This window comes from Nomascus leucogenys, chromosome 17 (genome assembly GCF_006542625.1).
Source record: "Nomascus leucogenys isolate Asia chromosome 17, Asia_NLE_v1, whole genome shotgun sequence".
Lineage (NCBI taxonomy): Eukaryota > Metazoa > Chordata > Mammalia > Primates > Hylobatidae > Nomascus > Nomascus leucogenys.
The window spans coordinates 54378148-54393196 of record NC_044397.1 but is presented as its reverse complement, the minus strand read 5'-3'; the positions used below and the strand labels follow the sequence as shown (position 1 = coordinate 54393196).

The 15049-nt window shown below is 42.5% G+C and overlaps 1 protein-coding gene and 1 pseudogene across 5 annotated transcripts in view; both read right to left on the bottom strand.

Annotated features, from left to right (window-relative positions):
- Nucleotides 1–15049, bottom strand: part of COBL (cordon-bleu WH2 repeat protein) — a 307991-nt gene that overhangs the window by 240010 nt on the left and 52932 nt on the right. The gene's annotated exons all lie outside the window — the stretch shown is intronic.
- Nucleotides 11387–11954, bottom strand: LOC100586871 (annotated as a pseudogene).

The window sequence follows — 15049 nt, the reverse complement described above, 5'->3', positions numbered from 1 at the left end:
CAAAACAGAATCTTTGAAAGGGAAGGCAATGAGGTGAACGCAACAAACAGACACAGAAAACCTACTGCTTAACCCTAAGCATGAAACATTCCTGGAAATCTCTCATCATCCTTCCCACAGGACATGTGCCTGGAAAGGTGAGCATGAAACCATTCTCACAGGGTGAGTCATGTTTGAGATGAGGGCAGAGCATGGAATCCAGAAATGGACATGTCTTCTTAAATCCTTCAAAGATAGATTAGACAAGGAAAGATTCCAATGTCACTCCTTCTAATTACATTTTATTAACATAATAAATTTTGTAACTTCTCTTCTCGAAGCAGAGAATACCCACATTTCTTTGTAATCACCTTTGTTCCTACTTGACACCTTCCTTTTACTTTTGCTCCTCAATAAAAGCTTTATTTTTCCACTTTCACCACCCTACAATTCTTTTGTTGATCAGAATAACAACTGGATTACCAGACAATGCTGCCAGGAGCTAAACTGGGGGCAGAGGCTCACATTCAAACCCTCTGCAGAGCTGGCTGTGAAAACTGCACGAGGAACTGGCTTGAAGAAGAACATTTTTCAAACACCTGTAATCCCAGCACTTTGAGAGGCTGAGGCGGGCAGATCGTTTGAGGCCAGGAGTTCGAGACCAGCCTAGCCAATGTGGGGAAACCCTGTCTCTACCAAAAATACAAAAATTAGCTGGGTGCAGTGGCACATGCTTGTAATCCCAGCTACTGAGGAGGCTGAGGCAGGAGAATTACTAGAACCCGGGAGGCGGAGGTTACAGTAAGCCAAGATCGCGCCACTGCGCTCCAGCCTGGGCAACACAGTGAGACTACATTTCAAAAAAAAGAAAAAGAAAATACAGAGTAGACATTCCCTTGACAAACCTCCACCAGCTGGCCAGCCTGGTAATCACGGCTCTGTCCTCTTTCTGATGGGCCTGTGTCCACCCCACACCAAACAGCCTTGCAGCCAGAAAGTGACTGGTACACACTCAGAGAACTCATCCTACAAGGCGGCCTTTACAATTCCCAAAGCACAGAAGTCTTGCTCACCAATTTATTACTGCCAGTTGACTATGCTATTATAATTATAAAATGTAATTAAATATTATGTAAACTGATGAAATTAAAGTTTGAAAATAAAAATAGTTGATGGTTCCAAGAAAACTTTGTAAAATGCTGTGGATAAATTTTATAAAGGCTATCTTTATCTTTAAAAAATATTATTTAATTGAGTGTGGGCAAGAAAACTGAAAATGACAGAGTGGGAGGAATTATAAAAATACAGAGGCATTTACTTCTCAAATTTTGTGCAAGTATCTTTTATTGTCTAGGTACTTCTAAAAAACAAACTGAAATTTTTAGTTCATATATTACTAAAATGGTTTACAAAGTTGTCCTTGAACCTTAAACGTTGGACCCATATGACTAAGCCATCATAAATAAAATAACTAAGGTATTATGTAAGCTGAATGTAAGCTGAAGAAAGGTGGCAGTCCTTCACACACAAAGCTATGGATGCACGGCTTGCTGCGTGGAGATGGGCTGGATTTCGGCCCCTCTTGCTCCCTTGACTGGGAACCCTTATGCTGGAAAGCCCAAAAGACTGATACAGCAGCTCTGCCCACACGAAAAAGAGGGGCCTCGGCCACATCAAAGAACTGACCAATAAACATACCTCTAAGTTTCATTAAAATAAAATAACTAAGGTATTGTGTGCTATTTTCTTAGCTGTGATAAAGGTATTGAGCTTACGTGGAGACTGCTCTTACTCTTAGGAGACATGTGCTAAAGGACTTTAGAGTGCAGTACTGTTTTTTCAGCAACTTTCAAATAATTCAGAAAGCAAAAATGGTGTGTGTGTGTGTGTGTGTGTGTGTGTATATACACATGCAAGTATGCATAGAAAGGGAAAATGGATCATGGAGTAGTTTGAGGGTAGTTCATTGTACCAATCTTTCAACATTTTTTTAGGCTTGAAAATTTCAGTTGCGTCTCATCATTGTGTGTTCAATCTGACAGATATTGGTTGAGTGTACACCATATGTCTGGTACTGCGATCTGGGTATGCAGTGGGGACAGTACAGTTAAAGATGATGTCCATGCCAGGCAGTAATCTATGAAGGATAGAGAATGCAATATAACTTGGAGATATGATCCCTACCTTCAAGGATCTTGATATAACTAGTGTTAGAATCTTGTTAAAATCTTGATATAACTAGTGTTAGAAATAAATTCTAAGTGAACCTAAACTTTCGTAAGCTAGGAGCAGCTTTGTGTGAGTCATTCGGCAGAGGTCATTTGAGAATGATCACACATGGGTGGTTTAAGTTGTCACACCTTTGTATAGCTGGCAGCGTCCTGAAACAAGGGCACAGAATCCTCTCTCACCAGCAGTTTCCCATAACACAAAATAGGATCCCACATATAATTCAAACACAAACTTCCTCAATGTCCTTATGTGATCTTTTACAGCTCTTTTTTTCAATCCAGGATACAATCAAGGTTCAAGTACTGCATTTCATTGTTAGATCTCTTTAGAACACTCTCCCCTGTGCTTTTGTTTTGTTTTTCATGACATTGGCTTTTTAAAAACAGCCTTATTGAGATATAATTCACACACCATATAATTTGCCCATTTACATTGTACAATTCAATATATTGTACATGTTTTTCATATATTCACTGAGTTGCGGGACCATCACCACAATTTTAGACTCTTTTTATCAGCTCCAAAGGAAATCCCAAACCCATTAGCATTAGAAGTCACTCCCTTTTTTTCTTCCAATCTCCCCAGCCCTAGACAACCACTGATCCAGTATTAATACTTTGCATCTCTATGGATTTGCCTGTTCTGGACATTTCACATAAGTGAAATCATACAATACGTATGCTCTGTGACTGGCTTCTTTCACTTAGCCTAATGTTTTGAAGATTCATCCATGTGTCAGTACTTCATTGCTTTTATTGCTACCTAATAATTGTATGAATATATCACATTTTATTTATCCATTCAGCAGCTGATAGACATTTTAGTTATTTCCATTTTTTCATTATAAGCAATGCTACCATTAACATTTATGTACAAGTTTTTGTGCGGACATATGTTTTCATATTATTCCACTGAGGAGTGAAATTCCTGTGTCATATGATAGAAGTCATGTTTAACATTTTGAGAAGCTGCCAAACTGTTCTTCAAAGTGACTGCACCATTGCACCATTTCCATAAGCAATGGATGAGGGTTTCAGTTTCTCCATATCCTTGCCAATGCTTGTTACCGTCTTTGATTACAGCCATCCTAGTGGGTTTGAAGTGGTATCTCAGTGTTTTTGACTCGGATTTACCTAATAACTAATGATATTAAACATCTTTTCATGAGTTTATTGGTCATTTGGATATCTTTTTTGGAGAAATGTCTGCAGAAATACTTTGACCATTTTCCAATTGGGTTATTTGTCTATTTAAAGTTGAGTTGTAAGAGTTCACAACTTCAGAACACATTCTGGATACAAGTCCTTAAGAGACACATGATTTGCAAATATTTTGGATACAAGTCCTTAAGAGATACATGATTTGCACATATTTTGGATACAAGTCCTTGAGAGATACATGATTTGCAAATATTTTGGATACAAGTCCTTAAGAGATACATGATTTGCAAGTATTTTGGATACAAGTCCTTGAGAGATACATGATTTGCAAATATTTTGGATACAAGTCCTTAAGAGATACATGATTTGCAAGTATTTTGGATACAAGTCCTTAAGAGATACATGATTTGCAAATATTTTATCCCATTCTATAGGTGTCTTCACTTTCTTGATGGTGTTCTCTGAAGCACAAAAGTATCTTTAATTTTTATGAAGTCCAATTTATCTGTGTTTTCTTTTGTCCCATGTACTTTTGGTGTCATTTCTAAAAAGGCCTTGCCTAACCCAACATCATAAAGATTACTGTGTTTTCTTCTAAGACTTTTATTGTTTTAGCTCTTATATTTTGATCTATAATCCATTTAAAGTTAATTTTTGTATATAGTATAAATAAGGAGTCCAACTTTATTGTTCTGCATGTGAATGTCCAGTTGTCCTAGCACCATTTGTTAAAAAGGCTATTCTTTCCCCCACTGAATGAACTTGGCACTCTTGATGAAAATCATCAACTGACCATAAATGTAAGTTAAGGGTGTATTTCTGAACTCTGCATTCTGCTCCACTGTCCTAAGTCTATCCTTGTGCCTGTACCACACTTTCTTAATTACTGTAGCTTTGTAGTAAGTTTTGAAATCATGAAGTATGAGTCCGCCAAGATTGTTTTAGCCCTTCTGGGTCTCTTGAATTTCCACATGACTTTTAGGATCATGACACTGAGTTCTGTGAGGAGACTTCACTGCAGCTGTTTTGAAGAATACTCTCAATTCATTCAATCGTTTCTTCATAATTCAGATTAAAAGCTTTTTGGGGCAAGAACACTACAGAGGAGTATAGGTGATTTCTCCTAGCATTACACAGGGTATAATATTGGCACATATTATCAGGTTGTCCCCAGCAGGAGGGGTTGAATTTAAGCAGTAGGTTAAGAAGCTGGCCTTTAGATTATTCCGTTGTAATGGATTTTTTTCCCTTTTATAAGTGGTAGGTAATCTGTGAGATAATACTTGAGAACGTATAAATATCTAATTCTCCAACAATCTTTCACCCAGTGATTTTAGCACTCCAACATGATTCTTGCCTAGGTCAAGGTTGCAAAATGATGATTTTTAAAATGCATAATTTTAGCCAGGCACAGTGGTTCACGCCTATAATCGCAGCACTTTGGGAGGCTGAGGCGGGCAGATCACCTGAAGTCAGGAGCTCGAGACCAGACTGCCCAACATGGTGAAACCCCGCCTCTACTAAAAAAATACAAAAATTACCCGGGTGTGGTGGCGGGCACCTGTGATCCCAGCTACTCGAGAGGCTGAGGCAGGAGAACTGCTTGAACCCGGGAGGCGGAGGTTACAGTAAGCCGAGATGGGGCCACTGCACTCCGGTCTGGGCAACAGACTCCGTCTCAATAAATAAATAAATATATAAAATGCATTATTTCTTCTGAATTTATTAAGCTGACATTCTCTCTATTTGAATAACACTTCAGACTCCTGAATCTTTTAATTTAATATATTATAATCTATTAATACGATTATTCTTGCCAGCAGGAGGCCCTGCAAGCCTATTCCTGGGTTTCTTTTTTTGACATACTCCACAGGCCTTTTAACACCTTCTTGCTTTCTAGCACAAGATGCCCCAGGCACAACCTTGTCAAGATCTGTAATCAGCCATTTCTCCAAGGATCCATGTGGGAAACTGTAGTTAGTGTAACTATTGGAAAGGTGTCATTGCTATTTATTTTGTATTTATATTTATAGAAAAAGTGAAAAGGAGAATGAGAGAATTCACACTGCTTGTAGCCCTTCTTCCACAATTAGAACTTCCATTCCCAGTAACATCAATATATTTTATTTTTTGTACCACCTACAATACCTACAAAATAATTTAAGAATTACAACACAGCACCATTACCAACTATAATTGTACCAGATAAATCTCAATAGTTCTTTGCCATTTCTTTTGTTCTTAAAATATGTTCCAATAAAGATATATGGTCAGAAATCTGTTCAAAATTATCAGAATTAAGTCTTTATTCTGGGCAGTTGTGTTATCAACTTTAGACAGATTCCTTTGTTTCTGTTTTTCAACTTTAAAATTTCCTTTTTTCAATTTTGATGCTATTCTGTTTCTGAATATATAAAAACTTGTGTAGTTCAAAATCAAAATTATATAACCAAGCCATATTCAAAGAAATCTAATTCCTGTTTTTATGTTGGATACCTCATTCCCACACATCCTCATTCTTCCTTTTTGAGTTTTCTTTGTCAAAAGAAAGCAAATATGTGTTTATTCTTATTTTCTCTTCTTTCTTGCAAAAAGATATACTATAAACAATTTCCATGTGCCCTCTTCATTGACAATGATTACACAAATCACTCCATGACAGCTCATAATGATTCTTCCCTTTCACTTTAATGGCTGACATAAAGTAACGTTCATAGATGAGGTGAGACTGTGACCAACTGTTTTAGAAGAAAATGGAAAGATGAGAGGCGTATGACCTCCAATGATTATACTGTAGTCCTTCTGGTACAGAAGTGTTATTTGTGCTAAATTGAGTCCTGCATATAGACTTGTATATAAGGGAAAACACACTATTCACTTGCAACAAATAGACAAACAAAAACTACCTTCAACATCAAATCTAAAACTGAGCTAAACCAAACCAAAACAAATTGGCCAACATTCAAACAACATCGTCGTAATATGCACATATACCCCGGTATCTGTCTTCCTTACTTCTCTTTCCATCCCCCATTTTTCCATCTTCTTTGAGGTACAGGTGGCCCCCCAATCCTCTCCACCACTCTTCTCAGATTCTAGAATGGTTGACTACCTAGAATTCTCTAGAAAGTGGCCTACTGAGTTTTTATGAGTCCAGCAGCCAAGATGCACTGATTTCTATGAACACCGGCTTTTTCATATGCTCCACAGCCACCATCTGACCTCATGAAGGGGACTGCACAAGGTGAAAAACACCAACCCTTGGGCAGCTGATTTCAATCTGTGTTACATTTTCTCGTGATCTTCCTCAGACCTTATCAAACGGCTGAATAAATGTGGCTGACATATTGGTTTCTCAGTTGCTGATTACTATTTAAAAGCTCTAACAGTACTTAAAAAGTTGCATCTTACACCATGCTTCAATCTCTATGTATCCTTCCCCACTTAATTAAAAAGTACATTGTGGATAGTTCAAGCTGCTACCCAAACATATATTTCTGAAAGCTAAGTCACACTAAACACGAAATCACAGGATCCATGTGAAGCCTTTATCACTCTGAATACTTTACACTATTTCTGACCCTGCTATGTAGAATATGCAAGCTTCCCTTGCGTATAAACAAACGTTTAAAATAAATGATGTAATTAAGAGAAGAATAATCCTAGCGACCTCCTTCAGCCGTTGCGAGGATAAAATGAGGAACTGCTGCCCGAGACACTGCTGGGCAGTGTCATCAGTGTTACTGTCAGAGACAGTAACATCCAACCCATTGTGTGACTCTTAAGATTCATTCTCTGGGAAACTCATCAACAACCACAATGCAGCCCTTCCTATATCTCCTCTTTATAAAATTATCAGGGACCAAACTAGAGAAACAATGTGGAACAGTATCCTCCAGGGCCTCCTTCACTTGCAGTGAGACCAGTTGCCTTTCATTCCCGCATCGTGTCCATCCCATGAGGGAGGGTCTGCATATTTGAGAGGCTGGAGGAACATGCTCAGAAGTTTGGCCAGGCCTGGGTTCATCCATGGAAGAGAACAAAGAAGGGGACTGAGCATACTCTAGCAATGACCAGTGGCACGACTAGGAAAGTTCTCTGCCGAGATCACTTCCTCCTGGCAAAAACAAGGGCTCCACAGGGCTTAGGGTAGAGAGCAGAGACTCACAATGAATCATGGGCTGCGGTGAGCCAGACACTCAGTGGTGTCACCTCTGGAGGTTCCGATGACCTCACATCAAGGTGGTGTGACGATGCAGGAGGAACGCAGGCCCTGAAGGCTGCCCCACTCGACGCGGCCACTCAGCTGACCGATGAGACTCCAGCCCAGCCCCTGCTTTGCCCCTTAGACTGTGCAGAGTTTGAGAAGCCCAGCTCCTGCGGGCAAGGCCAGATCTCACAACCAGGGTCCTGGGGACCCGGGCCAGCACGTAGCCTTCTCTCCACCAAAAGCTTGGTCTCTATTTTTACTCCTTGTTCCAACACACCCATGGTTAAAGGATTTCTTAAATGTGTTCTGGAACGCTGTGTGGCTCAGCTGAGACCCTGGATTCCATGTCACACTGTCATAGCAGCTGCACTATCAAGCCCAAGCACAAAGGAGGGAGTGTTTCCAGACGGCCCACCCAAGACAGCGGTCCTTTAAATTGACTCTTCGTCATATTGCCCTGGGTACTTTAGCTGGCAAAGAACAAATGAGCATTCTCAATCTATATATACTGTAGCACACTAAATAAAGGGCTGGAGCCGAGGCACAAAAGATCAGGCCATGAAATTCCCTGCAGGAGCCCGGGTCCCACCATTCCACTCTCAGGCTCTTTGGAAAGCTGACTCCCAGGGCCACAAGCAAGTCTTTGTGTGTCAGGAGGGCCCACTGCTGGGGCTTTCAGTGCACACAATAACTCACAGGCTGTGTCCAATTTCAGAACACAACGAAGAGGCAATGACCACACCCACATGGGCCTGGGCTTTCACTCAGGAGTTTGGATCTCATGGAAAAGCACCGTGGAAGATGCCCGGGGGCAGCACCACTACCGGGATCCACATCCACCCAATAGCCCTAGTAGGGCCTCCAGGGCACTCCTGCAAGCGTCACGTGGTTTCACAGAGCCCAAGCAGAAGCAGGGCCAGTGTTACTACCACCACCAGTGAGGAAATGAAAGCCCAGAGAAGCCGTGAGACTTGATGAAGGTAACCAACTGGCTAAATGATGACAGGTGCTCTAATGAGAAGTTTTATTACCTCACTATATTGTTTTACTAAAAAATATTTCCTGTCTGACAGCTGCTTCCCAGATTTACTGCTTAAAGTGAATAATTCCACTCTTCTTAGACATGGAATTTTACATATAGCACCAGAGCAGAGTTAAGGATTCCTTTACTAATTTTCCTTACTCATTTATTATATTATATAAAATATGCACAAGACTTGAACAGGGAATGAGGAAGCCCAGAAGAGCAGAAACTAAACCAGTCCAGTGGAAGTGTCACATATGTTGTTGCATAGCCTGCATTCCAGAGTAGCAAGACGAGGCTCTGAGCTTCCTAGTGGTCATGGCAAAGATGAGATGCAAAGCCAGATTCAAAGCTCCCACATCTCAAGATAAAAGAAGACAGATCCAGAGAACCAGTGCCCCGCAGCCCTCATGCTGGAGACATGGTGTACAATAGTGAATTACGTCCCTAACAACATGCCGAAAAACAAAAAATGCAAAGATGGTTTTCCAACAGTTGCTTCTCCCCTCAATAAAACCTACATCACACCAAGGCTCCACTCAGTAGAAGTCATTAAATACAGAGACCAAACTGCAGTCAAATATGCCATTCTTCTGGTTTGGCTTGACTGAGGATAAACAATAGCGTATCTAAACAAAGTAGAGGAATAGAACACAGTGGACACATACACTGAACTGTATCGAGCACCACCACGATTTTATAAATCATGGAATTTGGTATATCCAGAATACCATTAAGCAACATGCAAAGGTTCATTCTGCATAAGAAAAGTAGGCTTATATACTTCAATGTTTAGGTTGAATATGCTTTCGTTTGAGACCAAGTTACTTATTCTGGGATTACATATATTTATAGATAAACCTATATATAAATTTATATAATTTTATAAGATGTATACATAAAATATATTTCAGTTAAAATTGTTTTCTAAAAATATTGCTAATATTTGGGATTAATCACACCAAATATGAAAGAATTTATACAGTACAGCCATTTTAATATTTAGTAAAATAATCTGATCTTTAGAAAAATAGACAGATTAACAAAACCACTAAAAGTTCACTCAGATTTTGATGAAATCTTCCCTGTCTATTCCTATAAGACCTGCAATTAGGTGTTGATAATCAATGAGAAAATGTTTTGATTAATGAAATTAAACTTTAAAGCTAAGCTTTAGGACACTGTATATTTGTTGTAACAAAGAAAATGTATTATTTATTTACCTGTAATATAGTGTACTTGTTTGCTAATTTTTAAATTACTTTCCTGGAAATAAGATAGCTCTTTTCAAAATACACTTTTTTATAACTAGAAGCAACACTTAGTGAAGACAGTTATAACTGACTACCCTAAATAAATTAAAAGAACAAGCTATTATTTAAAAGTGTATAACTCTTCCATGAATGGTTAAAACCATATACTTTTTTTTAAGAGACAAGTGAACATTTATTTTTGTGCCATTCTTCCTATGTATATTTCAAGTCTTTTTCAAAACAAAGCCCCAGGAATCTCCAGATTCAATTATGTCCCTGGGCTTGGTTGATCGCTGCAGGAGTCTTAGGGAGCCTTGTACAAATGCTAGAGTTACTCATTTACCGACACTAAACCCTAGGACAGATGACACAACAAAGCAGGACTCCTTCCTCCATGGAATGTGCTGATTTCAGACGAGGCGGCCACCAATGTAGAAAACACTGGAATTTTTCCTTGGAGCTGGACTGTGATGACAGGTGCTTGCCATGAACGTAACCTCCTGTCTTTTCTTTGACTCTTCCTTTTCAGTTTTTGAAGATAAAGCAGGAAATAATCTTCTTTGAACATACGTGATAAAAATTCCCCAAAAAAGCAGAAACACATGCTTCTACTGCATTGATAAAAATTTACTGCAGTGTGGCACCTAAGAGTAATAACAATAGCAATAAAAAGTAATTTCAAAAAGAGTTAAGATTTCTTCAGCAAAATAAATGATTCATATCTTCAAGACCTTTTTGAAATCAGTTATTAATATTATTCCTTCCCCATTTCCATCTAAATGACCACAGCAATACAGTTTTTAGTTACTCAACATCTTTAAGTTTATAACTCTTAGGCTATGCATAGCCTGATGTCCTAATCAGGCATTCATCGCTCCCAGCAGGTCTCCATCTACTGTCCTCCCAATCTCAAGGTTACCCTTAATAGTAACCCAATCTCGGCCAAGCGCGGTGGCTCATGCCTGTAATCCTAGCACTTTGGGAGGCCCAGGCAGGTGGATCACTTGAGGTCAGGAGTTCAAGACCAGCCTGACCAACATGGTGAAACCCTGTCTCTACTAAAAATACAAAATTAGCCAGGTGCAGTGGCGGTTGCCTGTAATCCCAGCTACTTGGGAGGCTGAGGCAGAAGAATCGCTTGCACCTGGGTGGTGGAGGTTGCAGGGAGCCGAGATCACACAACTGCACTCCAGCCTGGGAGACAGAGTGAGACTCCAGCTCAAAAAAAAAAAAAGAGTAACCCAATCTCAAGGTTACTAGTAGGAATACTAGTAATTGCAAAAAGCACTTTTAAATGGCAAGGCATGGCCCATCAAAAGTCTGCCCAAGGGCAGTTTTCAGCCCTGCCTCACCTGGGTCTAGTTCAGCTGGTGGATGAGCTGATTGATGTGTTCACCCCGACAGCCAGGTGGGGCCCATCTCCTTGAGGAAACCCACTCTATTTGTGGTAGCATGATGGGCCACTGAGAGGTGGAAAGGGCGCAAAAACCATGAGATCTCCTGGAAATGCTTCCCCAGGAAGGCAATTTCATGAATGAGGTCTTCCAAGCAAATGACACCAAAACTCCCCCAGTGCTCCTCATCACTGTGTTGTCTGTCTGAGAGATGGTCTTATTCTTGACCTTGGCTCGTCCACATTTCAAAATGAGTTCCCAGGCAGACTTCAGATGTGGAAATCCCCAGGTCACATAAGTTTCCACTATACGCAGCATTTTTAGGTTCTGGGGGGTGACTTTTACAAAGACACCACTAAAAATTTTCTTTAGGCGAAGTCTTGCCATGGTTCTCTGCACCAGTAAACTCATGCCATTAATCCTTTCAATGCATACAATAAAGGCCAGGGAATGTTACCTGGCAATTCCAAGGCATGAGGTTTCACTTCTAGTTGCCTGAGACGCATCTTGTCACGTTTCTGCCACCAGGAATCATATAGGAATGATTCCAGTTGTTTAACCTGAGCTCTTTTCCTTTCCTCTGCTCCTTCTTCACCTAAAGTGCCTGCTTTGCCTAGGTGGCTTTGAGGACTTGATAAGCCTTCCTCTTTTCAGAAGATTTTCTGGAACCAAAGGGATTTTTCTTTGCTCTTGCTCCATCATCTTTCTAGAGTTGTAGCTACTGATCATGCACAACTCTACCACATGGGGAAGATGGCACTCACTCTATCAAGACCATATACTATTTTTAAAGATCTAAAATAAATTATGAAGTGGCTCTTGTCTATTTCATTTATAGAACAGGATAATATGTAACGTTTGCATTGAAAATAAAAAAGGAGAAAGATCACATGATTTGTATTTATTCTTTCATTCACTCAAAAGACATTTACTATTTATCTTCCATGGGTCAGTATCTGGGATAGATTCTGAACATCCACAAATGAGGATGACAGGATCCCTCCCTGATGCAAGTCCATCACTGGTAGGAAACAGAGATAAACAAACACACAAGACACCAACGCTTGTGCCATGATAAAAGGCTCATATACAATGCTCATGGAGCAGAGGGCAGTGGCCTGAGGGGACAATTCTGAGGCACTGGTTGAGCTACGTGTTGCCGAATGGGATAAGGACATGTCTAGCAGAAGGAAGAGTCTCTACAGTAGAAGATGGGAAAGGTTGTGGCATGTGTGAAGAACTGGGATTGCAGGTAAGCTGCAGCAGGGGACTGACAGTGTGCAGTAGGGCAGCCATGGAAAGGGTGCAGGGACCAAGCAGCAGAGCCTGGATCTTATCCCAGAGGTGGCAGAAACCCACAGTGGATTCCAGGCAGGGCAATAACAGGGCACTTGCATTTAGCCATGACTTCTCTGGAGGGATACGGAGGGTAGGCTCAGATCACATCCTGCCTTTCCCCAAAACCTTCTGAGGGCATCTCATGAACTTTATAAACCTCCACACCCCTTCTCCATTGCCTATCTCACCTGCTTCAACTCCAGCCATTCTCTCCAGAGCCCCACTACTCCTGCCACACTGCCTGCCTTCCTGCTGCTCACACACGCCAAGCTCAGCCCCACCGCAGGAGATGTGCACATGCTGCTGTACACAGTAGATGGCTTACTCCTATCTTCACTGAGAGGCGTACATGTACAGCAAAACCTCCTCAAAGAAGCTCTCCTGACAGCCCATCCAAAACGGCAGGCCTTGGCTGGGCATGGTGGTACATGCCTGTAAAAAAACTGCAGCCCTTGCAACTCTCTTCCAACTCAGTATCACTTCCTGAAATTATACTTTATTTACTGTCTATCTCCCCCACTACAACATAATGTATCAGAGTTGCAGGGAGACCTCACCTGTCGTATTCATGGCTGTGTTCCCAGGGCATAAAATGCTGGTGAGTAGCAGGCTCACAGTAAACATCTGTGCAATGAATGAATGAAGGTGAGACTAGTCAAAAGCTACGGCAAAACACAAAACACCAATGGTGATTTCGTCTGAGCTAAGAACACAGCAGTGTGATGAGATGTTTGGTGGAGAGTTGACGCACCAGGGAATGGAGGAATCTGAAGTGATGCCTGACAGGGAGGATGGCTGGCCTGTGCACCAAGCCCAGTTGTACAGGCCCTGGAGGTGTCGAAAGAAGGCAGCCTGAGGGGCCAGGCGCGGTGGCTCACGCCTGTAATCCCAGCACTTTCAGAGGCCGAGGTAGGTGGATCACCTGAGGTCAGGAGTTTGAAACCAGCCTTGACCAACATCGTGAAACCCCCTTTCTACAAAAATTAGCTGGGAGTTGTGGCATCTGCTTTACTAGGGAGGCTGAAGCAAGAGAATCACTTGAACCCAGGAGGTGGAGGTTGCAGTGGGCCAAGATCATGCCACTGCACTCCAACCTGGGCAACAAGAGTGAAACTCCGTCTCAAAAAAAAAAAAAGAAGGCAGCCTGAGAAACGCTAAGTTCCAGGTTCTGTGAGGCACCCTCTGGGCAGGCAAGTCCAAAGCTACTCGGGAGAGGGGCTGGGATGGAGCTGGAGAGGGGTGTGCCCGTGCTGATGGTGCAGGAAGAACATGGCCTGTGGCAGCGCTCCTGCCAGGCTCACTGCACTCACCGCACAGCAGCCCTGGCTGGCTCCGGGCACAGAGCCAAAGTGGAGTCTGACCAGCCCCAGGAGGCCACATCCTCGAGAACACAAGGCAGAAGAAGAGGTGCAGGAGAGGGGCACACCTGGGAACCCCAATGTCTCAGGCAGGGACAGAGGAGGGGCAGACTCTTCAAAGGAGCCCCAGGAGGTGACAGGAAAGTGAGGAGGGAGCTCCTGGCCAAGAAGGTCAGAAAAGGAAGTTTCCAGAAGAAACCATGTCAGAGTCAGAAGCTAAAGAGAGGAAGTCAGTAAGACTGGACTAACAGTTCCACAGCGAGGTAGCCATGGGAAAGGACTCCTGCGACTCAGGACTGGGTCTGAGACCCTCAGGGAAAATGGCCTGGTTAGGACAGCCGAGCAAGAGCACACAAGAAGGCTGCACTGTGAAGTCACAACACGCCAAGTCGCCATGCCTGTGAACCAACAGGGCACTGGCAGTGACCTTCGCCATGTAGTCACCATCACATGGACGTCTGGGGCAAACAATCAAAGTGATTTACATGACAGATGTGTGTGAAGACATGCCAGTATTAAAGCATGAACCAGGGGCCGGGGAGTTGGTCCCAGGGCAGTCTCAGTGGCTGTGGAGTGAGTGCTGGGATACAAGGATGAAGAGGGCAATAATGAAGAAGTTGTACTTCCCTCACTGCCCACGCCCTACCAGCAACCCCTGGTAGGAGGCAGGGCAGGGCCCCGGGGGCAGTGAGACCCACCTTGCCACGAGCCTGGGAACCGGAACCTGTGGCAGCCCTGGGCTGCATCTGGAAAAAGAAGTCAGTGTCCAGCAGGTAAGTTGGGCAAGGTGAGGCACGGACGAGACTCGTCTCCATGCCAGGATGGGTGGAACTGACATCAGTGGGGCCCTAACGCAGTGTTAGGAGACATGGAGGTGTCGCCAGCCACATTCTCATTACTACAAAGTGGTGGTATGTGGAGTTGGGGCGTTTCCCCCAGCTCACCAGAAGCCCCCCGCAAGCCGACGGTGGCCCTGGGAGCAGGTCCTACCTCTCAACAGCACCTGTTATCTACACTGCACTGGGGAAAGGTGCAAGCGACACTGTCTAGCCCTAGGCTTCTGTGAGCGAGAGCACACAGGCCAGGAGGCCTGGGGAGGGC